This window comes from Grampus griseus (assembly GCF_964374135.1).
Source record: "Grampus griseus genome assembly, chromosome: 5".
Taxonomy (NCBI): domain Eukaryota; kingdom Metazoa; phylum Chordata; class Mammalia; order Artiodactyla; family Delphinidae; genus Grampus; species Grampus griseus.
Window position 1 is genome coordinate 111,785,448 of NC_138998.1, and position 27,555 is coordinate 111,813,002.

At 34.3% G+C, this 27,555-nt stretch overlaps 1 protein-coding gene across 1 annotated transcript in view; it reads left to right on the forward strand.

Moving 5' to 3' along the window:
• ROBO1 (roundabout guidance receptor 1) overlaps positions 1-27,555 on the forward strand; it is a gene marked incomplete at its 5' end in the record, with an annotated part of 773,404 nt that overhangs the window by 599,649 nt on the left and 146,200 nt on the right.

Here is a 27,555-nt window from a genome sequence, read left to right on the forward strand (position 1 = left end):
CTGGTGGTTCCGTTATTAACTAGTTGTGTGACCTAAGGCGAGACATTTTACTTCTGTAAATCTGTTTTTCCCTCTGTATAGTAATGAATTTATGTCTTCTAGTACTGTTATTCTATTAAGTCTGAATTTTTCCTGCAGTTAGAATATCACAAATGCAGTAGAACCTCAGAGTAAAATAGACATAATTTAGTTTTGTATTAACATAGCATTATAGGATCTTGAATTTCCTTTAGATTACTATTATGAACATAATTTATCATTGTGCAGTAGGTGTTTAGAGCTGCTATTAATAGTGAAGTCCTATTAAGGAAAGAAAACAGAATTAATTGTATGTGTAGATGAAATCCTGGTCCGTAGTAAATTTGAGCTACTTTTGTTTATTTGTTTTAGTAATGGCTATTTTTCTTCTGATTTTCCTTGTAACAAACAATATTCACTTTTAAAATTCATTGTATTCATTTATTTATTCAGAGATTAATTTTTTTATTGTTATTTTCATAGTGCTTGCATGAGTGTCTGGCACATAGTGTGCAATCAATCAATATTTATTGAAAATCTGAATGGTTTATAAGACATATATTAAGCCACTATTGTACACTTAGCTCAATGCCAAATATTGGGAAAGTATAAAGATGAATAAGTCAACTTTTGTCCTTAAGGATCTCAATATTTAATAGGAACAAGCCAATATATATGATAATAATTGCAGTATAATGTGATAAATACTCCAGTAGACATTTAATTAATGCTGTCTAGAGAAATCTTGGAATATTTGAGAGAAGAACTCTGTTTTGTCTTTGCAAATTAAATGGAGGTATATCAGGTAGAAAAGAAGGAAATTTACCACTGTAGACTGAGTCAAGTAAATGTGAACAGGGACATAGTATATTGGGATAATGGAGCAAATATTGCAGCATAGGATATGGGGATGGAAGAGTAGAAATGAGGCTAAAGAGCTTGAAGAGACACCGTGAAGGTACTTGAGAGCCGTATTAAGAATTTTTACTTATTTTTTAATAGGTCACTTAGTTAAACTTTCTACTTGGAGTTAAACAAGGCAGCTTGGAGTCAATAGAGATTTTAAAACAAGGGAGTGACAGGGATCATATTTGGTGTTTCCAAAGGATAACTACAGTGGAATAATTCCTTGGCCCAAGAAGATGTGAGGCTGGGTGAAAGGAGGCCCATTTGCACAGTGAGAGGTGGCGAGCTACAGAATTTACAGGGAAAGATTTCAGACTTTTCAGTTTTTACATGCCTGCTTAGTAACAAATATTTGCAAGTAAACTACAGTTGTGGTAAAAGTATTTACTTTTTTTTTTTGTTATTTTACTACTATATACCGATGCTAAGGTATTATGTACATTTTTAAACATCATATGAAGTTTTATTAAAAATTTAAGGATTAGATTTAACATACATACCAATAGAATTTCTATTAATATCCTATACCAATGGATTCTTTTATGTAGACCTGGAATATTGCTCACTTACTTTAGATATTATTGGTTTAGAAGAGAGCGTCTCAACTTTGGCTGTGTATTGGAAATAGCAGGTTGTATTCTAGAGCAATTACTTCTGAATCTCTGGATGTGGGACCCATACATTTGAATTTTTCTATCGCAGAGGATTCTAGTGTGAAGTCAAGGATAAGAACCATGTAAAGGGATTAGAAGAGTGATTTCAACCCTGAGCCCAGAGAAAACAGGAGAGAGGAATGATAGTGATATTAGAATCACATAGGAAATTATTTCAAACTACATCCATTACTTTACTTTTCTAGAGACTTTGTGTAGCCAGCTGGGGTTGTATTAGATGCTTTGGGTTCATCTAGATTGAATTAAACTTAGACGGTTAATCTAGACAAACATGCTGGCTAGGATCTGATTTAATATGTGAATTTGGAGTTGGAGAGAAGATGACTGGTTTGCAGGAAAAAATGTGGTAAGTTTGACTATGAATATGGAGCTGATACAGAGTAAGGATTCCATGTTGACTCTAGGATTTCTCAGCATACTCGTATACTGAGAGAGGATATACTCAAGGAATAAAAGTGGTAATTGTTATTATTTTTTAAGACAAGTGGTATTGGTGAAGACCGTGTGTGTTTAGAATTCAATCATATGAGGCATCCAAGTGGTTATGTATGACGAAAGTGGTATAATTGATTTAGCACTTGGAAGAAAAATCTGGGCTAGGGTTATAGATACTGAAGCTTCCCACATACAGACAGTATAGAACATTATATGGTTGAGTAATATTGAGTCAGGAAGAGTATTTAGCAAAAAAGGAGGAGAAAAAAGACAGAACCTTAAAAAGACAACATACGGAGAAAAATTCATAAAGACCAAGAAGGAAAACAGCTGGAGACAAGGAAAGAAAAGCAGCAGAAATGAATGTGGTAGGCCAGAGTGAGAGTAGGGTACCAAGAAGAGGCCGTGGTCAACAAAAACAAATTCTGCAAAACAATCTAGTAGGATGAAACCTGAAAAAAGGCTTTCTAATCAGGACAACTAAGATTTTTAAACTCTAAATTGAGAAGCGTTTCACTAGGATAAGGACGAAAGAAGCTTAGACTGTGTGTCTCAACCTGAAGAATGTTTGGCAATGGAGGAAGGAATAAGATATGAAAATGCAATTAAGGGAAGTTTGAGGGGATGTTTTTATTTAATGGAGAGATGTGGTCATACATGCATATGGAGTAAAAAAAGTATTAAAGTAGAAAGACAAAAATGGCACAATGGAAAAACAAACTGAGCCCAGATTATTTTATATAGTTGTTTTTTGTTTTCTAGCATCTAAGATATTTTACATTTCGGAAATTGTGTCTTATTTTAATATGCTGCTGTAACATATGGCTGTGACATTTAATCTCAGTTAATGATAAATCAATGATACATGTGAAAATAAATATTTTTATAGAAAGTAAGCAAAAGTTTTTATTTTGACTTTTCTTTTAAATTAAGTACTGTTGAAAAGAAATAATCACTAAAGTGGATTAGATATGTGCAATTAATTTCATGGGTGCATTTCTTTTTTGGTTTCACCATAACATGACTTTCAAATACAAACAAATATAAAGAATGCTGGTTAAAATTATATCTATTCATTTAAATAATAATAGTAGTAAGAATAATGTGGTACCAGATGACATCTGTTGTGTATATGCACTGGGTAAAATTGTGATACAGCCTAAATATGTCTTCATGGGCCTTCCATTTCTTCTATTTTAGTGTGTCTTTTGACCCACATTTTAAAATCCGTCTCAATTTGACATTGCTGTGTGCTTTTTCTTGAACCTTGCCATCCTTTCATTAGAAGTTAATGTTTCTTAGTAGAATCAGTTAGGAGAGGTTTTTTATATAAAGATGTTACTGATGCTGTTTTAATTAATAGCTGAAGGTGACTACATAGTTTATCTATATTCTAATCGGGTTAGCAGGAGTTTGGTCCTTAACTTTCCATAATCAATAAACAAATGTTATTGTCCTCCAAAAAACAGTCAACCCATTAGGGTCTAGTTCAATCTAACCAGTCTCTCAATGGGATTAATAATAATAGTAATTATCCTAGAAATAGAATTCACTATTATATTAATATTAACCACATTAATATTTACCATAATATCTAGCTGGTATTTGTAGCTATCATTCAGTTCATTGGGCACTATTTTAATGTGTCACATATAGTAACTTATTTAATCCTTACAATTCTCTGATAGTTTTTATTATCAATCTTAATATCAATCTATTTCATTCTTCTTCTTTTATATATGAAGAAATTCAAGCACGAAACACTTAAACAGCTTGTCCAAAGTCATATGCTAAGTAAGCGGCCGAGCCAAGTTTCTTACCCAGGCAGTCTGGCTCCACAGTCTCTGCTCTTAAACACTGTTCTATCCAGATTTATACAGTCTGGTTTGATATAAATAAATTTGGAAAGGAAAATACCAATGTCAGCAGGTGAGTGTATTTTTTGCCAGTTATAGCCAAAGGTTTATTTCTTGTTGTTTATAGAATCGTATTAAGGGCCGCCAAGGGCTAATTCCTCATGGAAACACTATTAAAGGATTTCTTCACACAGAAGAGTGCCTGATGGGGGATATGAGGTTCATTCATTCAGTCATTCATTGTACAGTACTTATTAAGTGTCTACTATGTCCTCGATGCTACTCTATGTGCTGTGGACCAAAGCTTTCTTGGGGCATGAGACAGGTGGGGAAAAGAGACAATTAAAAAAATATATATATAACACGCTATAATATAGTACAATGTAATAACATATAACCATAGGACAAGATTCTGATTCCATAAGTGTGTCCTAAATTCAGAAGAGTAGATTGTACTTAAATGGAACGTGCTGTGTTCTCTGTCAATCCTGTGAAATGAGATGCTGGCTCTCAACCATCGAAAAAGCTGTTGGAGCAGTCTGTGCACAGACCTCAGCAGAGATGGGTTAAAACAATATCTAAGGCGGCTAACAGAAAAAAAACACTTTTCAATAGAAGTCCAAAAATGATTCCCAGACAATAATTTTGCAGTAAGCAACAGGGCAAAACTGGGTCCAGAGGACTAAACTATAGTGAAGTAGCGTGAAAGCACACCAGCAAAAACTAGGTGAGCTTGTTAGAAAAGTTCTGAACGCTGTGAAGCTGGAATAGCTTGTATTTTGTTCTCAGCAAGTTGAAGAACAATCTTTGCACATATTTAAAGGAAGATACTGTTGCCACTTTTCCTGTAACTTTGCCTCCTTGTACAGAGTACTGACTACATTATTGGATGTTGAGTGAAGTGCTAATTCAAAAAGCGTAACTGCAGTCCTGTAGTACATGATTTAGTAGTCTCACCTGTCTCATTTTATTTTAATTATTTTACTTATACTTTAGAAATATGAACAGGTGTCTTTATAGAAAAGTGTGTAAAATAATAATCTGGGCTCAATTTGTTTTTCCATTGTGCCATTTTTGTCTTTCTACTTTAATACTTTTTCTACTCCATAGAAAGTGTAAATAGAGCAAAATGTATTATATAAAAAGAATTCAGCGTGGAAAAGAACATTTTTCCCCTTATTTTGGTCATCTGAAAAAAGAACATCTGTATCTTCATACTCGCTGCAATTTTCCACCCTAGCAATTACTCACATGAGCTAGTGGGATATAATTGTCCAAGTTTTGTGTTTATCTGTGCAATTTAGTGGAAAAACTTCTTTTAGGTTAAGCTGACCAAAAGATAGAATTTTATTGGATGGTTTACCAGTTAATCAGCTTTGTGTTATGATGGCTACAAGTTGGCATCCTGCATAAAGGAATATGTACACATAATGGATTTCTTCAAAGTGTATGATACATAAAAATCAGAAATGTCAAATACTAAATGTAGGAAAATTGGAAAACATCCACTCCAGTAAATTAAAATTATAAGTAAAGTTTAAGTTTCATGATTTGCTTTGAAGAGTATTTTCAAATTACCAGTGGATAGTGACTAAATATATGTTTGATAGAAATTTATTAAAGGGTAAATACTGAATACATTTTCAAGTCATTAATACTTTGCAAGGCGAATAGAAAGTCATTTCTGAATGTTTTTGCCTATACAGAGTAAATGTTTTTGCATATATAGAGACACTTTGGAGACTGTTGGTATTAGTGGTTGTTGTTTATAAACTTCTATTGAGCAGGGAGCAAAATTTGAACTGCATATTCCTTTTCTTATTCATTTTATAAAAACTAATGCTTATCAGGTTATAGAAGTTAAAGTGTGCTTCCTCTGATACTTTCAAGTGATAGATTATCATTTTTTATTGAAGTATAGTTGATTTACAATATTGTGTTAGGTTCAGCAAAGTGATTCAGTTATACGTATGTGTATGTATATATCTATACTCTTTTAAAATTCTTTTCCATTATAGTTTATTACAAGATATTAATGTAGTTCTCTGTGCTATACAGTAAATCCTTATTGTTTATTATCATTTTTTATTAAAGATTATTTTAGCAAGTATCTTTGTTGCAATAAAGCATAAAACATTTAAAGGAGTTTTTTATTTAAGCTTAGCTTAAAGGATCATTGTGACCCTTGAAAATACTAAAGATGGTTGGAATATTTAAATTGTGTAATTACTTTTGATTGTTGCTGTTTTTATAATTCAGTTTCAGAGCTGAACTAAATGATAGTGAACAGATAAATGGAAAGGACTTGGCTGTGGAATTTGACACACCTAAGGTTAGGCCTGGTCACATACTAGCTACAATTCCTTGGGCAAAATTCTTAACTTAGAAAATGAGTAAAAAAAATGAGCACACCTCCCTTGATTGTTTTAGGGATTAAATGGGATTATTTTGTTCATTCAAAAAAATATGTGTTTAGGTCCTTGTTATAAAAAGAAACAGTGCCAGACCCCAGCTATGCAGAGATAAACAAGACATTGAAGCTTAGTGAAGATACCAAGATGGAAATTAAACTTAATATTAAAGCAGTTCAGTCATAAAACTAATAAGATGTGTAGGGGAGGAAAAATTGTTTTTGCTACTACCCTCCTATGTTCTCTGGCTGGTGTCCTGTAAATTGGACCGACAAAAGACCGATTAATAGGAGAAAAGCATACACGTTTATTTTATATATTTTACATGTCACAGGAGTCTTCATAAGGAAATGAAAACCTAAAGAAGCAGTTAAACCTGAGGTGTTTTTTTTTGTTTTTTTTTTTTGCGGTACGCGGGCCTCTCACTGCTGCGGCCTCTCCCGTTGCGGAGCACAGGCTCCGGACGCGCAGGCCCAGCGGCCACAGCTCACGAGCCCAGACTCTCCGCGGCATGTGGGATCCTCCCGGCCCGGAGCACAAATCCGCGTCCCCTGCACCGGCAGGCGGACTCTCAACCACTGCGCCACCAGGGAAGCCCTAACCCGAGCATTTTTATACTAGGTCTGATGAAGAGTAGAAAGTCATGAAAAACATGATAGGAAAAATAGGTGTGAGCTAAGGATAGTAAAGTGGATGGAAATAAGCAAGGTCTGTTAGTTCAGGTCCCTCTCAATGGCCCTCGATCTTCAGCAGTAAGGATTCTCGTTTCTTCCAGGTATAAGATGCACCTCTCACATAAGGGTCTTATGCTTCAGTGGAGCAGAGGGAGGTCAGAGGGTCCTTATTCTACCTGCCATTTCTCAGATTCCTTCATCTTAAAATATTCAATGTGCCATTCGGGGATAGTGTGTTCTGTCTGTCGTGTGTATTAAAGATAGCAACCAACATTTCTGTGCACCCATTGTGTCAGATACACGTTTCCTAAGGTTAAGTAGAGGGAGAAGACATAACTAATGAAAAGGATGCTTGGGGATTATCTAATACACCATGCTGAGTGTGGTGTAAACCCACCCATCATGAATTTTTTTCTTTCCTGTCCAAATCTGTAAGTCAGAAAATCATAGAATACAGCTACATAAAATACTTTTTTACCATTTTATTTTATTTTATTAAAAAAATTTTTTTTTCTTCTGATGAGAACTTTTTTTTAAGATGTTGGGGGTAGGAGTTTATTAATTTAATTTTTTTGCTGTGTTGGGTCTTCGTTTCTGTGCGAGGGCTTTCTCTAGTTGTGGCAAGCGGGTGCCACTCTTCATCGCGGTGTGCAGGCCTCTCACTGTCGCGACCTCTCTTGTTGCGGAGCACAGGCTCCAGACGCGCAGGCTCAGTAGTTGTGGCTCACGGGCCTAGTTGCTCCGTGGCATGTGGGATCCTCCCAGACCAGGGCTCGAACCCGTGTCCCCTGCATTGTCAGGCAGATTCTCAACCACTGTGCCACCAGGGAAGCCCTTATCATTTTATTTTGAACCATATTTTTTTAAAGAGATGTTTAGATATTTATCAAAATCTAAGTATATTTATGATACGGGTTTTTTCTTCCCTCTGGGATAACAGTTTAATTTCATCATTTTAAGAAAAAAAAATGAGTAGAATGAATAAACATCTATATACTGATGTAAGCAATTTGAACTAAATTTGCCTTCTAAGCTTCCCCCCCCCCAAAAAAAAGAGCACAATTTAAAAAGTGCATATTGGGATAGCAAAGCAACCCTCCTGTGGTGTTACACTGATTTAGTGAGTAAGAACCCTGATTTTAGAATTAAACTGATACGGTGTGTATCCTGGTTTTTGTACGTCTATACCTCTTAGTTTTATCACCAATAAGTTGTGATAATAATAGTATTAAACTCATATGGTTCTGGTGGGAATTAATGAAATTAATGTATAACAAAATTTTAGCCCAGTTCCTAGCACAGCATAAAATACTCATTAAGTGTTAGTATTTAGGACATGCACACACACACACACACACACACACACACACACACACACACACACACACCTCTTCCACCTAATATTGAATGTGTTAAGTATTAGTTTTATTTGGTTATTATCATATGGTACTATTTTTGATATACTTTGGGAATATCTAATATGAAGCCTAATTCTTGTCCTCAAGATTTTAACAGAGTTTAGTGTTTTAAAAGTATGGGATTTGACACAAGACTGACCTAGGATGGGATCCTGATTACCCCATATAGCAAGCAAAATATCAGTTTCTTCATTGGTAAAATAGTGAAAACTTTTCATCAGCCTTTGTGAGGATCTAATGAGATTCAGTTCTTAATTCAAAGGCTTCCACATACAAAATGCCAGATTTTTAGCTATTTGTAGTAGGGGGATGAGAAACGATATCATGTATACTTATGCAATATATGAAATAAGATGCACTTAGTACAATGTATGTTTTTCTCTCTTATAAAAACAATATAGGTTCACTATATTAGAAAAATCAGATACAAATGTACAAAGGCAAAGATTAAAAAATCATAATCTCATGACTCAGAAGTGACTACTCTTAATAGTTTATCTTCTCTTTATGCCTCTGCTTTCTACATATATGCATATATATTTATGTTTTTTGCAAAACTAGAAACATATTTTATATTGTCCATTCCCAAAGTATATTACTAAGGATTTTATTTTAGAAAGAGGGCATTGATGTTCCTCAAGTAATTTATAAAACTAAATGAAGTAAAGTTGGCATGGTCAAATGTGTTTGGAAAATACTAGGGCAACAAAGTTAAATGAGTTTCTTTTTATTGTAGGACTTCACAGTACTTTTAATATGCTAATGAATGTTGTAATTTTCCAAACGTTGGCTATAATATAACATTTTCCAAACATAAATATCTTACTTTTTAAAGCAAATACATATTAGGATCACTTTGAACTAGTGTTTTATAGAGCGTACTTTCGGAAACTGAGTCATACCTATTTTTATATGCTTTCTTTTTTCAATTAACATTTTATCTTGAGCATTTTATTACTTTATTTTAAAAACAACATTATATTTAATGTCTGTGTAATAGTCCCTTATAATGAGGTGCCTATTTTTAATAGCAAGTCCAAAATTTCTCTTTAGAATGAGTAATGTGGGTATTGAAAGTTTGAAATTCAAAAAGAGCAAGGCTAACGCAGCCTAAAAAAGCTTTAGGGAGGTACATGTGAACTGGAGGTGAGCAGGTGCTGCAGAAAAATATCGAGCCAAAGAGATGTCAGGTGAAGCCATTTTTATATTCCTCTAGGAGGAATTGTTTCAAATAATTTCATGGCTGCCTGTCACTCTGAAGCAGATTCTGTTCTTTCCTATATAAATGATATTCCGACTGCTACATGCCTTTTTCCTTTGTTCAAGATCATTTTGAAAGGATAATTTTTCAACAAAATGATCTCAACTAGGAAGTTGCAAGGAGGAGGTTAGGAAAATTTATTCAGGCAGGCATTTTAATCAAAGAGGTATTTGTTAGAAATACAGTTAAAAGTGCAGTTGGCCAAGTCATACAAATAGTAACTTTTTTTCCCTTTGAGCTCTAGCCCAAGGCTTTGGAAATGAGTTATGAATGTAAATAAATACAAATCAACAGGAGTTCTGTTTTTATTTTTTCACTCGGAATTTCTGTACAATTTGAGAGCAACTTGCTGCAAGTTCAGCAGATGATTAAGTTTAACCTTGATCTTGAGCCAGCAAGATTGGCTTACTTTCTATCAGCAAGGGATGTAAATTTACTTGGACACATTTTAATTGGCATTTATGCAACATGTACACACAGATGCTGAATTCATTGAGAAATCCTGAGTGCCATCTGTTTAACTAGCTTTGCCCTCTATTAAAGTACATGATAAAATGAGACTGGAAATCTTTGGCTTGCTCTTATATTTATCTTACACTATACGGCATTTCCAAAGACCACCTTATTAGTGTTATACTCTGTTAGATAGTAATGATTACTAGAATAATCTAAAAATATACTTTATTTTCTCTTTCCCTTTATAAGACTCTTTAAGACAGTTTTTCTTCTACTCTTTCCCTTAGTAAAAAGATTATGAAGTAGCTTTTTTAAGTTAAAAAATATGTATTTTTGTAGTTTAAGGTAATTTTCTTAGTAAAACCACTGAGATTGCTGTATATATATAGAATTATAAGTACTTTTTATCAAACTTATCTTCATAATAAATTTAATGTTTCTAAATTTTAAATGATTTTTAAAATAATCACTTTTATTCCCCCTGTAAAGTTTGACATACAAGCAAACTTTTTAAGATCAGTCCTCTCTTCCACATATAATCAAAATGCTAGATTGGACCCAGATCCAAATGAACGAGCTATTTGCCTTCCCTGAAAGATTTCGGGTAGGCAACAACAATATCCCATCATATCTACACATACAGAACTTGAAGGAAGAGCTGAAATTATTATAAAAATTAATGGGGGGGCTTCCCTGGTGGCACAGTGGTTGAGAGTCCACCTGCCGATGCAGGGGACGTGGGTTCATGCCCCGGTCCAGGAAGATCCCACATGCCGCAGAGCAGCTGGGCCTGTGAGCTATGGCCGCTGAGCCTGCGCGTCCGGAGCCTGTGCTCCGCAACGGGAGAGGCCACAGCAGTGAGAGGCCCGCGTACCGCAAAAAAAAAAAAAAAAAAAAAATTAATGGGGAGGTGTTCCTCTTTAATCATGCAGTACCTTAATACGCATTTGAAAAAAATCCAAAATATACATTGATTCCATGATGAGGTGTTAAGATTGGAATCAAATTACAACCATACTTTCCTGATATATTAAGTCTTTTACTTAAAAAAACCCCACTCAAACCCTCAAATTGTTTTTCATACAGTTTCCTATTAAACTAAAGTAAGTATGCAGTCTTAGGAGAGCTGTCACTTTTTATAGCTGTCATGATGACAGAATGAACCATTTATTTTATCAGTATAGGCCTTATATCTCTGTGACAGGTGGAGATTATGATGACATTGTCTTCAACCTAAATTCATGAGCCTAAGAATGAAATTCCTAAGCTTGAAGATTTTCAAAACTGAAAGTAAACTATCAGATATAGTACCAAATTTTTAAATGGTTGTTATAGGAATGGGTCTAGTTAATTTCTTCATGTGGTTAATGCTTATTACAGTGATATTACTTAGTATATTAATATAATTCTCTCTTTATTGTTGGGTTTCTGGGACTGAGCTAGCAAGAAAACTACAAAATAAGCAACCCCTCCCCAGTGAACCACCTTGAGCAAATCCTGTGACTGACAAGGACTTTCAATTAAAGCCCCAGTTAAAGCTGCTTCAGAAATACTCTAAATTCCATCTCAAATTCAAAAAAAAAATTTTTTTTTTGCAATTAGAAGCTCGTTGTTATCTTTGGATTCTGTTCTAGTTGTCAGTAGATAATGATAGTCTAATTGGAAGTCAATGGGCTTTCTTAATCTCTTTGGGTTGTAATAGCATTAAACCTTGCTGAACTCAGTTTTCCCATCTGTAAAATGCAGCAGACGTGGGCTAAAAAGATCACTAAGTTCCTTTTAATTAAAACATTCTATAATTCAAAACAATAAACATATGAAATAAGATCACAGAGTATAGAGTGGGCTGCTTATCCTTTATCTCTCTCCTGCCTCCAAAGTATAAAACTTTAAAACATTTCACTATTAGGGAAATGCAAATCAAAACTACAATGAGATAACATCTCACACGAGTCAGAATGGCCATCATCAAAAAATCTAGAAACAATAAATGCTGGAGAGGGTGTGGAGAAAAGGGAACACTCCTGCACTGCTGGTGGGAATGTGAATTGGTACAGCCACTATGGAGAACAGTATGGAGGTTCCTTAAAAAACTACAAATAGAACTACCATATGACCCAGCAATCCCACTACTGGGCATATACCCTGAGAAAACCATAATTCAAAAAGAGTCATGTACCAAAATGTTCATTGAAGCTCTATTTACAATAGCCCAGAGATGGAAACAACCTAAGTGCCCATCAACAGATGAATGGATAAAGAAGATGTGGCACATATATACAATGGACTATTACTCAGCCATAAAAAGAAACGAAATTGAGCTATTTGTAATGAGGTGGATAGACCTAGAGTCTGTCATACAGAGTGAAGTAAGTCAGAAAGAGAGAGACAAATACCGTATGCTAACACATATATATGGAATTTAAGAAAAAAAAATGTCATGAAGAACCTAGGGGTAAGACACAAATAAAGACACAGACCTACTGGAGAACGGACTTGAGGATATGCGGGGGGAAGGGAAAGCTGTGACAAAGCGAGACAGAGGCATGGACATATATACACTACCAAACATAAGGTAGATAGCTAGTGGGAAGCAGCCGCATAGCACAGGGAGATCAGCTGGGTGCTTTGTGACCGCCTGGAGGGGTGGGATAGGGAGGGTGGGAGGGAGGGAGACGCAAGAGGGAAGAGATATGCGAACATATGTATATGTATAACTGATTCACTTTGTTATAAAGCAGAAACTAACACACCATTGTAAAGCAATTATACCCCAATAAAGATGTTAAAAAAATTTAAAAAAACATTTCACTAAATCCTTCTCTGTTGAATTCAGTTGAAAATCTATTAGAATTTTTCCTTTGCATTTAAGATGAAGCAGAGTTATCTATTGAAAATCCACATCCATTTCCAGCAACATCGTTGGATCTTGAGCATATCATGCTAAGTGAGACAAGTCAGACAGAAAAAGACAAGTACTGTGTGATATCACTTATATGTAAAATCTAAAAAAGTCCAATTCATAAAAAACAGAGTAAGATTCTGGTTACCAGGGGTTGGGGGGTAGGGGATAAAATTGATGTTGTTTAATGGTACAAACTTGCAATGAGCAGTAAATAAGCCATATTGATGTAATGCACAGTATAATGAATAGAGACAACAATGTTGTACTATAATTATGTAATGTGAAATATGGCTACCTTGGCAGTCATATTACAATATATTAAATGTATCAAAGTAGCATGTTGTACACCTTAAATTTACACAATATTATATGTCAATATAGTCAATAAAAAAATTAAAGAATTCCACAGAGGGAAAAAAAAAGAAAATCCACATTCAACTTCTATTTATTTGTAGCTTCTGACTAAAATTAAATCTTTTAGTGCATAATTATCTCTTACACCTCCACCCTATAAAACTTTTACTTCATATACTAACCTTAACTGATTAAACTACTCACACTGTCTATGTTGGTTTCAAATTCCTTTATGTGCAGACTTCCAGTCTTTGAGGCCTAAGTTAGGAAGTGGGAAATGGGGTAGCAGTATGAAATGCAGTAGGAGCTGAAGAAGGAAGTGGGAAGGGAGGGTTGGCTGAGGAGTTCCCCTGGAGTCAAGTCCAACAGAGGGTTTCAACATTGGCAGCATCATAGATGGAGACAGTTTTTCAAAGGCTCCCAGTAGTAGAAACTCAAATGTTTGTTGACTGAAATAAAATAAAAAATGAATAAACAAAAAGGTAGGCAATCAGTTAGGTGGAGTTGGAAGATGAAGAGCAGGTAGCATTATTTTGTAAAGTCTGTTTGTAGGCTTGTATTATCACACTTCGTGGTGAATACATGGCTAAAAGTTAGAGTTGCTTCAAAAAATATTTCAGTTTTGCACATGTCAATCCCAAACTCCCTAACTTGATGATAACCTGGAAGATTAAGGTATAAATTTCTTTTTTATGGTAAAGATGATAAACTATCACTTATATTAAGTCATTTAAATTGGAGGACTGTTCATGGATTAAAATATTACAAACAGCTTCAAAATACAGAAGGTGCTTGCTCTAAATGTTTTCAGTAGTTCATTTTCTAGCCACTAGGGTACAAAATCAAAAACCGGCAAGAAATTTGTTTACTTGTTTTTTTTGATGTTTTTACTTTTATTTGTTATTTTGCTACCAACACTGAATTTATGTGACCATGTAATGCAGTTAGGCTATTTTAATTGCCAATCTTGACTTTGAGCCAGCTCTTATCCTTGTTAGAAATGTGGTAATATGTTTATTTCAAGTGTTACTTAGATCAATTAATTATGGTTGTAGTAGCTGTCAGTTATTTACAGTATTTGGGAGTAAAATCATGTCTCTTGTGTCACTTATCATATTGCAGCATGCTTATTTCATCTTTTTCTGTATTTAATTACCTTTTTCAATATGTCTATGATTCCCTCAAATTCTGGAACACTGTATAATTACTGGTTGTGTTTTTTCTTTTCTGGTTATGATGCTTTGAAATGCCTTTCTTTGATTCTTTTGTTTCTAAGCAAAGAGGAATAGTGTGATTTTTATTATTTAAATGTTAATAGTTTGATTAGTAAAGACAATAAAGTTAGTAATTCTTAAAATGTTATACTTTCCATCAGAAATGTTAAACCTAGCTGATTTTTCCTTATATGAAATGTTGGTCATGACCTTTATTTTTTTTGAAGTTAAAGAAGAAATTGGTATGCATAACTCAAGCAAAGACTTTTCTCTCTAGTCCTGCCCTTGAGAACACAAAAGAAAAAATTAATTTAATTTAATTTAGCACATCATTTGTTTAGTGACATTGGAACATTTAATGATATATATCACAGATTATTATATGTTCACATAAACTTCTCTTTTTAAACAGTGAATTTGAAAATGTTTAACCAAATAAAATAGCAAGTAAAAATATTATTGAGAGTAGGAACAATGTGATTTTTTAAAGTTTATTTATTTTTTTATTAATTTTTATTGGAGTATAGTTGCATTACAATGTTGTGTTAGTTTCTTGCTGTACAGCAAAGTGAATCAGTCATACGTATACATATATCCACTCTTTTTTAGATTTCCTTCCCATTTAACAATGTGTTTTAAATTTCATTATTTTCCTGCCTTTTGGTATTTAGGTCAAAGGGCTACTTGACGTTTGCCATGCTTTTTTTTTTTTTTAACATTTTTATTGGAGTATAATTGCTTTACAATGGTGTGTTAGTTTCTGCTTTATAACAAAGTAAATCAGTTATACATATACATATATCCCCATATCTCTTCCCTCTTGCGTCTCCCTCCCTCCCACCCTCCCTATCCCTCCCCTCTAGGTGGTCACAAAGCACCGAGCTGCCATGCTTTTTTTAAACTAGTAAATAATCCTTTACTTGACTTAGCTTTTTGCTCATGAAGACCTTGTGATTCCTCTATGATGTCTGCAAGTTCTGAACTTCATCTCTATTAAATTATAGGTCATTGTCAGTTAAAAATAATCATGTATTTAAAGTGGACCTTTTATATACTAGCCTAAGATATCTGTTAAAAGAGTCAAGAAAGCATATTTAGAGCTAGAAAAATTTATAATTTATCAGGATAAGGTACTCTTGCATCATTGTTGATAAAGAAAATATTCCTGTTTTGAAAATAAATGTGAATTTCAGCTGTGTAGATTTTTAATGAAATTGAGCTCTTTGAGACTGAATATACATGACTAAGGATAGGAACACCAAATTAACTTAGCATTAAGTTCACTTTAAAAATCTTGATTTTACAGTGTGAAAAAATGTTGATTTTTGTCCATAAAAATTTATAATATTGATTTTAGGCATCAAAGTTTTATGAGTATTTAAAATTATTATGTCCGCAATTGTGCCTTATTTTGTCAATTGAATTATTATAAATTTCAACTTAGAAGGTTATACACTATTAATAATCAGTTTTTGTATATCCTTCCAGTAGTTGATAAAGGATACATGATTAAAATTGGTAGCTAAAGTTGTCATTCTTTGTTTAGTTTTTATTGTAACTCTTAGTTAAAGAAGTGCTGATGATTGAGAGAGAACTTGTATTACATATATGTCAGGGAGCCTAGCAAATATTTAGAAAACAGACAAAAGTTTTATGATCATCAGAGATTTTATTGACTAGCTATAAACTACTTGGTTAAAAAAATAGTAACAACTTTTAGCACTTAGAAAATAAAAAAGATTTTAAAATAGAAAAGCAGAAGTTACAGCTTCTCCTTGTGGAAAAAAAAACCTTATACATTTGTTTAATTTACAAGAAATGTTGCTGTTCCAACTGGGGTCTGTTAAAGAAGAAAAGTAATCCCAAGCTTGCCAGCATTGCAGAGAAACTGAGAGGTTTCTTTGTATTTATTTGAGCTCCTTAAAAGTAGCTAATGGTTTTATAGTTCTTTAAGTTGGTTGTAGCGTATTTTAAAGAACTGGTCAGCTAACCTGGTCCCAAGAGCCATTTGTTCCTCATTATAAGCAGAGGTCTTAAAATCTCCAGAGGAGCATTTGGCCCTCTTCACCCATGAGACCAGGTTTTTGCTCATTTGATTCTCATTTTGACTACTGATCATTTAAAATTGTACCTTGATCTATTGGGTCATAGATAATTTATTCAACCCAGTGAACATAATAATTACGTTTGGTTTGGATTGTTTAACTTCAAATTCTACAATTAAGCATATAAACCATGTTAGCATCAGCTTAAGTTTATGAAATTTAACCAAATTTTGTTCAAGGAAGATAATTCATGTGTATTCATGAGGTTCTGTACATGCTTTAGGTCCCATTGTAATAGAGATGAGTTGCTAACTTCTTTAATGCTGGTGACTAGATTAGTGGGTGTGAGGGCTTAGCCATTGTAGAGCAAGTGGTCTTCAAACCAAAATAACTGTACATTTCAAGGGTGTATGGAGTATGGTTGTTTTACATTTTCCAGATTCTCACTCTCCCTATATATATCATTTCTAAACCTGAGGTACCTGAAAATGTCTTTGCTTGTGGATTCCCCTTAGGTTTTTATATTGATAGAGCAATAATTATTTTTATTGCATTGTTTTATCACGTTCAGTATTTGTTTCTTTTTCATCTGATACTTCCTTAGGAGGCACACATTTTATATTATGTAAAACGCTGAGGGTTATTAGTAAAGATAGCAATGGTTAATAAGAATTACAAAATGATTTGCTTTTCTACCAGTTTAATCCCTAGTACCTTAAGGCAAGACTTGTTAGCATGACTCCAGCTATCAGCAAAAAGAGGTCTTAAACTTTGTCTGCCAAAGAGTTGAGGGCTGAGTGAACTCTCCCAAGGGCTGTGTAGTTTGTCAGGAAAAGGCAGCTCACACAGCTACACAATTGCATGTTTGTTATATTCCTTGGAGATTGAAAACTCTGTTAGGTACTTGGCATTATTATTCTGAAGCCCCGGACAGCCCAGTGATAGGGGAAGATACGAGGTATTAACAGATCTGAAACTTATTATGTTGGGGAATAGTAACAGTGATTTAGGGCAGATTGTCACCAATTAAAGACTCCTTTGTTTAGTTGATATGTCTGTGTGTGTGTGTGTGTGTGTGTGTGTGTGTGTGTGTGTGTGTGTGTTTGTGTGTGCTATTTAGACTTAGTTTCTTCCTGTCACTTAAATATTCCTTTCATTGGGGGTTAGGGGGAGATGTTTATAATGGGCAATATTACTTATGCTGCACTAAGATACATTAGGGAGAATAGTTTGGTTGGGTTTTTTTTCGGTTTTGTTTTTGTTTTTAAATCCAATAGCTATTTTCTCGGGCTCTTCCCGATTACTGGAGAGGTTTTAACGAGATCATTTTAAACTGTGAGGATTTTTCTCCCTTGAGACGGTTGCCATTAGACCCCCATAAAATCTGAAAACTGCTTTTAGGCCTTCTCCTGTTTAGCTGCTGGCATGGAGCTTGAGAAGGTAAAGAAACACCTGGGGCTTTGTTTCTGCTTTTTAACAACCACCTTTGTTTCCCAGTAAATATTTTAATTAGAAAACATTCTAATCTTTCTCAGGCACTTCAAAAAATGCCTATGAAAACAAAGTATGAAAAATAGTTGTTTCAAGATCAGTCCTACTGTGTCCAGTCAGTCATTTGTACAACCTTGAATCCATTTATTTAGCGCCTGACTTCAGGTCCTCATTTGTACAAGCTTGAATCCTTTTAGCGCCTGACTTCAGGTCCTCATTTATACAACCTTGAATCCTTCTATTTAGCGCCTGACTTCAGGTCCTCGTTCGTACAACCTTGAATCCATTTATTTAGCGCCTGACTTCAGGTCCTCATTTGTACAACCTTGAATCCTTTTAGCGCCCGACTGCAGGTCGTCATTTGTACAACCTTGAATCCTTTTATTTAGTGCCTGACTTCAGGTCCTCGTTTGTACAACCTTGAATCTTTTTATTTAGCGCCTGACTTCAGGTCCTCGTTTGTACAACCTTGAATCCTTTTAGCGCCTGACTTCAGGTCCTCATTGGTACAAGCTTGAATCCTTTTAGCGCCTGACTTCAGGTCCTCATTTGTACAACCTTGAATCGTTTTATTTAGCACCTGACTTCAGGTCCTCATTTGCAGTTGGGGGTGGCGGTGGAAGTGGGGGAGGTTGCACTTAGATTGTATACGTTTATGGTTTTAGAAGCTGTAGTAATACAGGCCTATTTTATGCATTATTTTAGAGGCAAGGAATGACGACTCCACATTTCAGTTCGAAATGACAATGAAAGCTGGATGCATTTTGAAATGGCACAGAAGTGGGGTTCTCTTATAAACTGCCAAGGAGACAAACTCAGGTCTGAATATCTATCTATCTCCTAAAAAGCCACTAGGGTTTAGTGCTAAAAATGTAGGCTCTGGTATCCCACTGAATCCAGGTCCAAACCTGAATCCAGGGTTATCACTTAACTAGCTACATACAATATAGCTATAGGAGCTGGGGAAATTTATGTACCCTCCCATATGTCAGTTTACGGCTAGACCTGAATTCCCCTGCAGGGCCGACCCAGTTGGAGGAGTCAACATTATCCCCTTGATCTATTTTGCATGTTAAACCTTTGTCTAAAGTTTCAGTTGAACGAGGCATTCTGTGACAAAAGAGAAAAAAAGAAAGAAAGAAAAAACCCAAATAAGTGCCTTGAAAGCATAGATCAACTATGTCTTGTTTATCTTATTATCCACCACCTCCTAGTATAATAGTACTTTTATTGAATGAATGAACAAATGAGTGAATCACAAATAAATCCTCAATAGTTTCATGATGCAGCATTTTCCCAGGGAATTTTACTATGCTTTAGAGATTTTGGAAACTTCTGACAAATGTGAATTTTCTGACTATTCTAATTATGTAATAACATTTATTATGCTATTGATTCTCTTATACATAAATAGTAAATTAAGCTTAATTGATGGCAGTCCGGAAAAATGCCCTAATGTTTTGAGTTGTCTTAGTCTCTGAACAAAATGACTAAGTGAGTTTTTATTAATTTGCTGCAACGTATGGATATCAAAACAATATTTCAGTTATTAGTAATTATATATATATCATATACATCACACATATACAGACAGGTATAATCACATATTTGTATATATACCTATATAATCAAAATCAGTTAGTTTTGTGTCAGATTTTCAGTCAGTTAAAAATGATATGCATCAAACAAAATTAAACTTTGTCATCCTAATAGTTACAATATAATTAATCAAGAGATATGAGTGAGCAGTTGAGATTTGGAGTGTAGTAGCATAAAGGTCTAAACAGGTAAATGTGAGTCCTGTGTTAAATACTAAGGGGCAGAATTTGAAACCATAGCATTTTTAATCAATAAAACAATTTTCATATTATTCTTCTCCTCCCAAATTATGAACTTTTACATATGTACACATAATTTGATGATATGGGTTTCTTATTTTTCTATTCTCCTCATGGGAGGATTTGTCTGTATATTATCTCTCTGTCCTCTTATCCCTTAAAAATGGCACGTTCAGTTCTTCAAATCAGAAACCTGGGGTATCACTGTTGACATCTTTCTCTCTTTCAGCTTCAACCCCTCAAGAAGTTGTTTTGATTTTTACCCCCAGTGTATACCTCTCCTTTCCCTTTTGTACCAAATCCAGTGTCATTATAATAGTATAAAAATAATCATCATTTTTCCCCTTAATTACTACAATAGCCTTCTAATTGGTCTCTCCACTTCAGTTCTTATTTCCCTCTTCATTTCATTCACAGAGGCACTAAAATGAATATTTAAATAGGATAATTCCAGCTCTGCTTAAAAACCACAGAAGTGGCTTCTCATGGGAATTAAAATACAAGCTGACCAGGGCTTCCCTGGTGGCGCAGTGGTTGAGAGTCCGCCTGCCGATGCAGGGGACACGGGTTCGTGCCCCGGTCCGGGAGGATCCTACATGCCACGGAGCGGCTGGGCCTGTGAGCCATGGCCGCAGAGCCTGCGCGTCCGGAGCCTGTGCTCCGCAACGAGAGAGGCCACAACAGTGAGAGGCCCGCGTACCGCAAAAAAAAAAAAAAAAAAGAAAAAAAAAATACAAGCTGACCCTTTATCATGACCGCTGTGCGCAGCAGATCTGGCCTCTCCTTCCCCTGACAATCTCATGGTGCACCAGTGTCAACCTGTCCCACTAACCAGAGTCTGAGTCTCTTAAAGTTTTTTTCGTCAACCTGGATTATTTCCTATGCCTGCAATACACTTCCATAGGATAAGTTCTATTCATTTTTCAGGATTTAGTTGAACTGTTATTTAAATTATGTCCTTCATTAGTTTCTCACACAGCAATCCTGTCCTTTCCTTCATGTCATGTATCACGATTGTAGCTGTGTATCTATGCATGTGTTTATTTGACTATTATCTGTCTCCTCCCCATACCTTGCACACCATGGACGTAGGACTTGAGCTGATGTTAGCGCTGTTTCAGATGTAATGCCCAGCATTCAGAAGGTGTATTGTAAATATTTATGTTCTGAATGCCCACTATGTCTTGGGCATTATTCTAGGCACTGGATACATAGAGTGACAAAAACAAACTTCTCGTTCTCATGGAGCTGACATTTGAATACAAAAAGCCAGACAATAAATAGATAAGTATATTCCTTTGATCAAGGAATATATATATATATATTTCTATTTAGCAGGGTGCTAAATAGAAAGTTGGATGTTATAAAAGAAAGAACACGTCTCTCCTGCCCTAATCAGGGTCCCATACCTCAGATAGTCTCATTGTATCTGTGTTTTTTTAACCCTGCCAGGCTACTCCTGAATATGACTTTTGCTCTGGCACTTAGAAACCCTCATCAATGGCATTCTTTGTCCTCCTTTCCATTTGCACTGGCAGCTGAGAAATTTGGCAATTCCTCACATAGTGACTAATAGTAATACTTCTTTGCAGATGTAATGCACATATAAATGGCAAGTCCTGTACAAACACTAAATAATTAGTCTTCGTAATAACCCTAGCAAGATGGAGTGTAAAATTTTCTGTTCTGAGCCATTCAATAACTGAACCATTGTGAATATACCTATTAAAATCATAGCATAGTGGTGGGATACATGGGGTGATTCTAAAATCCCTGACTTGTGTTTTTTGACTCCTAAATAAACATTATCTACAAATAATACTCTATCAAATGGTGTTTTACAAAAGCTGCATTCTTCATTAATAAATCCATTTAATTTATAGATGAAAGTGTATACAAATCAAACATCTAGTAAGCTACTGACATCTTTAAGTGAGAACATATGATTTTAGCAACCTGACTAACTTTGGGAGTTCATTTTTTATGATCTACCAGATTGCAAGTCTGCTGAATATTAACTATTTAAATGTTGATCCTTATTGAGGTACGCCTTTCTCTGGAATGCATCATAGGTTTTAACGTAAATCTAGCATGCCAAACTTCACCCCTTTGTCTTGATGACTTGGTGCCAGTGTAATACACTCTAGGGTACATCTTGTAGCACACATGATTCCTGAAGTGAAATAATGAAACCAGGAAACATTGACAGCAGAGAGCTGTGAGGGCTTTTCCTAGGAAGTGTCACCATGCTGTCCATGTTTCTGCAAAATGGGAATGTGGTTTAAGCTTGGACCCAACCTGGAAGTAATTCTAATTACTAAAAGAGCAAGGATGGCTTTCCCCCATTGCTGCCGCCCAGCAGAACACAGAGGCATGCAACTGTGTTTAAGCCTGTTCCTCCATCATATGTTGTTTAAAACAAAACCCAATTAATAACTATTAATTACTTTCATTTTGGTAATAACTTATCTTTCTATTTGCAGGGCTTTGTATTCAGTGCTAGTTAAGATTGAGTGATGTTTGACATCCATCCATACTATATCACTTTTTCAGAATGTATAATTTTTTTTAAAAAAGTACTGCTTTCCTAGGGTAGAGCATAGGAGGTTTGTGAATCTTGAAAAGCTGCAGTAGTTGAGAAAATAAGTGCTTTTACTAGCATACTTTCTTCCAGGATCTTAACCAAAGTATAATTTAAGGTTTCAAAATAAAGTTGCATGCTACAAAAAACACAAGTGGAAGATGACATAATTATTGAAGAGCATTCATAGATCTTTTCAGTGTCAAATTTTAAAAAGTAAATATGTACCCTTTAGGAAATGATCATGACTAAATCATAACTTTATACAGAATTGATGTGTGCATGCATCATTTTAAATATCAAATGCCTTAGCTTTAGAATATGATGCTATAAAATAGATAATACTTCATGAAAGATTATTTTATACATTATCATTTTAGTTTTTTTTTTTAATGGGTTAAAATATCTTTCTGGACATTCATCCCGTTGGTTGGAATGCTTTTAAACATTTGGAATTATGATTTTATTTTAAGAAATGTTAAGGAGTTTTGAAAAATATTTGTACCCCAGATAACACTTTCCTCTTCTGGGTAACGCTGTGAGCTTAAAAAGTAAGAATGCAAATAGTTACGCCTTTATGATATGCTTCCTTGGCTGGCTCCTAAAGCATATATCTTAATACAAAATAACCTGCAATAAACCCTATTGTATTACCATTTCCTGACAAGGTGAAGATTAATGTTGTTTCTTGACCTACCTCTCCACTGATGTAAACTGTGCTGCAAGGGAAATACAAATGTTATAGCACGGGTGCCAAGCACCCAAGTATGTGCTCAGTACAGATGTGTTAAATGAAAGAATAATAGTTATTTTAAAATGAAATACAACTTACTTATGTTAAGTAGACATTTAGATAACGAACTAAAAGTATCAAAGAAGTGAGTAATACAATCTCTGCTAGTTAAAGACAATAGAAGTGATTAGTGATTTTGAAAGCAGTTGAAGTGGTACATTGTAACCGAGGCAGGCTGTCTCTGAGCATCCTTAAAGCTGTTGTCTTTGGGAATACACTTCCTCATTTATTTTCTCCTCAAATATGTCCCATTTTTAAGGGTTTCATTCACTTTTTTCCCTTCCCCTGTCGACTGCTTACTACTATTTGCTGCGAGGTTTCATTGATAAAAGTTATCTTTTCAAGTAGAAAAATAAATTCCCAGGACTGCATATTCTCTTCCTCTGTTTTTCCCAAGATACCCATTAAAATTCTAATTAAAATGCCCATATTTAATTAAGATGCTTTTTATTGTGCAGCTTTTTCAGTCGTTTTGTTGTTGAAATAGAAGAATCATAATAAAAGCACGACATAGGTAATCTGAATGATGATTTCTAATTCTCAGTATGCCACTGAAAATCTTCAGTGGCCTCTTCCAAACGTGGAAAAATCTGAGAAGATACAAGAATACACAATATATTCAAAGGTAGCCATTTGAGTGTCAAGAGGGAAATTTCTCACTCAACTGCGGTTCTACTGGAAAGAGGCTGAAGTATTAATTATATCATAATAGCTGTATATTTAGAATTGTGCATACAACGTTAAGATCAGATGGGTGGGCAAGTTGATGGAAAAGTGTCCTTGGTGGACTCTGCTCCTGTCTACAAATTCCGCATTCGTAAAATGAAACTAATAAAGTCACTTTTTCATAGCCTTGTTTTGAGGATTAAATGAGTGGATACTTGGCATGGTTCCTTACATAGTAAATGTTCAATAATCATCAGCCATTGCTAACATTATTATTATGTTGCTAACAATATCATTATTCTTATTTATGTGATGAGCTCCTCTCCTCCTGAGGAGCCTTAGATTATTAATTTCTAAAAGAAAAAGTTTGGGTCCCACATCTCCTAGGCCCCTGACTACACCAAGATTCTGTGATTCAGGAAGCCAGAGTATTATAGTTCACATATGTTCACCACATGATTAGGGAACAAAATTAATTTTGGGAGCATTTGAGCCTCACCAAAATGGGGCAGTCCTGAGACTGCAGTGCATTGATGTACAATCACTGGTGAGTCAAACCTTCTGCAGTAAGGGAGTGGATTTGTTGGAAATACAAAAGATTAGGAAAATTGCATTTTATGGTAAAATGGTGACATGGTAAAAAATTTTAAAAAGAGCATTGCCTCGGAAATCAGGATACTGATGTTTTCTTCTGGTCTGTTCCTGACAAATAACACAGGCTAGTGACAAAGCTGGGACTCAGTTGCCTCTATTTGTGGGATGGATTAGATGTTGTCAAAGACTCCTGCCCTTTCTATAATTTTATGTTTCATTCAGTTCTAAAATTTCCCACAATGCTTTTAAAAAGTGTGTTACAAATATTAAAATCTCCATAATATTTGAAAGTTTCCATTTAACGTATTTTTTCACTTTGCCCCTTGTCTTTTCAATATTACCCAAATAGGTTGCAAAGTCAGCACTGAATTTTAGAATCCTTTTCTGAAAGCAAATTTACTTATTCTGAGAACTGTATTAAAATTGATGTATGGTTTTTCAGAAAGACAAATGATTATATGTTTTGTTTTAAAGGATAAACTTTAGTTGGCCATTTTTTTTAGACCAAAAACTTCAGGAGATTCAGATTCAATGAAGCTTATGTTTTTTTTTTCTAATTGAACAGAATGAAAAAAAAGTGAAAAGCAGTTGAGCCAGATTACATGCACCAACCTGTAAACATAAAACAATTACATAAATATGGAAGAAATACGATATTAGGATGAACTGTGGTTTAACAACCTTTTTAGGTGGTGTCTACTTGGATACATTATATATGTTATCAAATTAATATTAAATCTTTTCAAAAGTTAGTTCCATATTTTAGAATTTCATACTATTCAAATCAAGAAACATTTGAGAATATACACTTTGATTAGTAGACATGTTACGGAAGAAAAGGAGAGATTTTCTTTTAAAGGATCTGTGTTTGAGATTATTTATGGATACCATTGTTTTTTTCTGCAAGATGCTGCCAGTCATTTGAATTCAATTTTTATTTCTTAAATATACATATGAATTTAAAAAATTGGATAGTTTAACCAGAAGTTCATATCATTTTATAATGTGACACATACTATTTTTTCCCCAAAAGGAAATGTTCAAGGCAAGTAAGAAAAAAAGTTGCTTTTATAGACGAGAGAAAAAAATCTTAAATTCATAACTTTATGCAAGGTTGCCTGTCACCATAAGCAATGCTAGAGTTCTGTGTTTCACAGCTGCAAAAATAATTACATGAGCATTATCTAAGCAGCAATCTTTAATGGATTACATTTTGTTAGCTTTTCATTATATACTGTAAAAACCCAAATAACATAGTAAATGGAAAAGAAAAAAAAAAACCTTGATTTATCTGACTTAGACCTTTGATATTTTTGAAAGACATTTTATTCTTCATTGGTTTATTTGAGATATCTCAATTTGTAAATAAGATATAGTGTTACCAAGTTGGTCTTAAGCTCACCAAACAGAACAGTGGTGCAAATTATTTATTTTAATTTGAAAAGTATTTCACTTCTGCATGTTTCGAGGCTGTTAAAACTTTTCAGAGGTGTTATCTTAGATTAATAATGTGATCTAGCAAAAGCACATACTGTTTGTTAAGGTCAGTTCATTTGCTTTTTCTATAAACCTTACATTTTATTTGTGGTGTATTCTTAATACCTAATAGTAGTGTAAATTCATAAATAGTGGAAGTCTTCGTACTCTGTTCTTTTATAATGTGCTAACAGTAGCTGCAGTTTTCAGTTCAGCAAGGCTTATCTTTGTGTCTGTGTATTTTATTAGTAAATAGTGTGTCTATGGAGTTAGACTTACAACAGTGTGGTGTGATCATATCTCCTTTGCTTTTTCCTTTTACTGTTCTTTCCAAAAATGAGGACAGACATCTCCTGTTTGAAGCGGTATTTTCCAAGTGTTAATACTGTCATATTGTGCCCAAGTTGTTGTAATATGTAGATTAAAAAGTGGTTTTGTTGAGTGGATATTAAGGCTTACTCAGATGTATGCACACACTTAGCTGGCATAGAGGAAGGAAAAGTGGAGAATTGTAAGAGAAAAGTATAGTATTTTGTAAGTCTCTAAGCTTATTTGGGGTTTTGAAACCAAAATTTAAGGGTGACTTTTGAAATCGTAAGTTTTTTTTTCATTGTAGTACTTCATCCATGACAGTATTTTTAAATGCCATTGAAATGGAAAGACATTCATTCCAGTACAAAATTGTAGTATCAAATATTTAATTCAATAGATTTTTAAAGATAAATATTTATCACTTCGAATCTGTGCACTTAACATACCGATGAGCATATTAAGTATCAAATTAGATTACTAAAATTGTTCACCTTTTATTACACACTGGGGGAAAATGGGGTGGGAGAAAGGTAACTAACATTTTTAGATTTTGTATTGAAGTGTGTATTTCCATTCCTGCTTTGTAAATATGGAAACAGGTATTAAGTAATGTGTTCGAGATTACCTACCTCGTAAACAACAGAGCTGTGATTTAAGGCTAATTGATGCCAAGTAATTCATGATTTCTTGGTGTTAACAAAATACTGAAGACAATTATACTGTATTAACTATTTTCGAAATACATGTTTGATTTACTTTCTACATTTTATTCCAATAATCGCAAAGTGAATAATACTGGTTCACAGTATGTTAGTATTATATTAGTATCCAGTTAGGATTATAGTAATGAATTGTTTCCTCCTCTAAAAAATTATGTTTAATAATATAAATGGGGTTAATAATATCTCTTATTCTGAGCAGGTTTGAGATTTACATGAAGTAATGTGTACTCCTCAACAAATCCACAAAAAATAAAAAGTACAGAACATACAGAGTGACATGGTTGGTAGCAATGCTGTCATCATCACTGGTGCCTTTTAACACTGCCCCTCACTCAGTGATAACGGAAAAACAGACAGTGTTTTGAATTTAGTCACTTTGCAAGTATGTCTAAAGTTTTTGTAATGGACATATTTAAATTATAGTGACTATATACTGTTATACACTAGTTTGAAAT